Source organism: Babylonia areolata, chromosome 28 (assembly GCF_041734735.1).
Source record: "Babylonia areolata isolate BAREFJ2019XMU chromosome 28, ASM4173473v1, whole genome shotgun sequence".
Classification (NCBI taxonomy): domain Eukaryota; kingdom Metazoa; phylum Mollusca; class Gastropoda; order Neogastropoda; family Buccinidae; genus Babylonia; species Babylonia areolata.
The window spans coordinates 15660519-15663018 of NC_134903.1; positions in this window are offsets into that span (position 1 = coordinate 15660519).

A 2500-nucleotide genomic window follows, 5' to 3' on the forward strand; every position below is an offset into this window, starting at 1 on the left:
TCGCCTAGTTTATTTTCCAGCTGAGACTGCCATGCATATTCGCGAGAGTGTGTGTATATAAATGTTCGTTCATTCTCTAGTTTCACGTCTTTTCACTGTAACTGATATTATACAGGGTAGGGGAAATAATCGAGGGAGGGAAAAGAAATAACTGTGTGTGCATGCAAGTATGTGAAAGTGTGTGTGTGTGCGTGTGCGTGTGCGCGCGCGTTGTGTGTGTGTGTGTGTGTGTGTGTGTGTGTGTGTGTGTGTGTGTGTGTGTGTGTGTGTTACATATAGAAAACAAGAGGCAAAGCCTTCAAGACTCACTTGTGCTTGTTGATTTATCCAGTAAAGGAATCGTGAGCAAAAAAAAAAAAAAAACGAAAGAGAATAAAAGAATAAAGAAATCATTAAAAAGTGTTCTGTATTAAATATGATATATAGAATGAGCTTGGAAGAAAAAAAAAATGAATAAAAAAGGCAAGTAAGGAGAATCACACCAGGCATGGTCAGTTCCGAAGCAAGCTGACGAAACCCTAATGCTGGTGCGCATCTGAAACCTTTCGACAATCAATATATCATTTGAAGCAAAGTTGTTGTTTTTTTTCTTCGTGCGATGATAAGACATGATTGTATTGGACGTAGTAACACCGCTTAAATCAGGTTTTTTTGTGTGTGTTTTATCATATCTCAATTATTCTTTTATTTCGGCGGTAATGGAGACGTTGTTATCGCTTCAAGCACATCGCGACACATGCATGGTAGATCTCTAGATCTCCACGTACCAGTCTACAATTGGATGAAAGAAACGATCGATTCAATTTTTCGTTTCTGTTCATTCCAGTTAATTCGGTGTCGACTTTAGAATATCTATATGCAGTAAATATGTTGATGGTGTGGCATCACTGTATGTGTTCTGTCCAGAATCTGTATTTGTTTCCTTTTTTTTTTTTATTGTGAACAAGAAAAACGAGGTCATGTCGCCTTACCAAACACTTCTAGCAACTCAGTGGGAAGCGGTTTTTAGAATTTTCGGATTTCAGAACGAATCTCAACGAAATAAGCCATTAATGATCAGGAAATACAGCTTAATTCGGGAGACTTACAACGTATTATTGGTATGATTGTGAAGATTTTTTTCAAACTATGTTTAAGCAAATTTTGGTATTGACAGAGTAAGTCAGAGACAGTGGCAATGTTAACCTTTACCACGGAGACACACACACACACACACACACACACACACACACACACACACACACACACACACACACAGAGAGAGAGAGAGAGAGAGAGAGAGAGAGAGAGAGTCAACCGAACACTGGGTTATGACATAGACTCACTTTGTTTACACAAGTGAGTCAATGATGATTATGCATATGTGTGTTTGTGTGTGTGTGTGTGTGTGTGTGTGTGTGTGTGTGTGTGTGTGTGTGTGTGTGTGTGTGTGTGTGTTTCTCTCTCTGTCTCCCTGTGTGTGTGTGTGTATGCGTGTGTGTGTGTATGCGTGTGTGTGTGTGTGTGTGTGTATGTGTGTGTGTGTGTACGCACGCGCGGGTGTGTGTGTGCGTGCGTGTGTGTGCGTGTGTGTGTGTGTGTGTGTGTGTGTGTGTGTGTGTGTGTGTGTGTGTGTGTGTGTGTGTGTGCATGCTTCTTTGTACCTCTCCACTTTCTTCACTGTAGACATACACGTCCAGTTCTTCATATTTCTAATTCTGAAACCTGTTGAAATATGAACACTTGATGCATGTTCTGAAGCGTTGAGCACTAAACCCCGTGAGTGTCGTTTGTCTTAATTGCTTCCCTATGTGACTGCAGACAGGCTGACCAGTGATCCCATCCCATATTCTCCAAGACTGCCCCCTGTATGAGAAGACACGGCAGCAGTCCTGGCCTGGGGGTGGCGACCTCAATACCAAGCTTGGGGGACGGTAGCCCATCTTCGCCGGACGTCCGAGTTTGTGGCATCCCTCGGACTTCGACCTTGACTGTGTAGCTGTTAAACGCCAAAGAAAGAAAGGAAGTATTAATGCTTCCCTATGTGACTGCAGACAGGCTGACCAGATCCCATCCCATATTCTCCAAGACTGCCCCCTGTATCAGAAGACGCGGCAGCAGTCCTGGCCTAGGGGTGCCGACCTCAATACCAAGCTCTGGGGGACGGTAGCCCATCTTCGCCGGACGTCCGAGTTTGTGGCATCCCTCGGACTTCGACCTTGACTGCGTAGCTGTTAAACGCCAAAGAAAGAAAGGAAGTATTAATGCTTCCCTATGTGACTGCAGACAAGCTGACCAGTGATCCCATCCCATATTCTCCAAGACTGCCCCCTGTATGAGAAGGCACGGCAGCAGTCCTGGCCTGGGGGTGCCGACCTCAATACCAAGCTCTGGGGGACGGTAGCCCATCTTCGCCGGACGTCCGAGTTTGTGGCATCCCTCGGACTTCGACCTTGACTGTGTAGCTGTTAAACGCCAAAGAAAGAAAGGAAGTATTAATGCTTCCCTATGTGACTGCAGA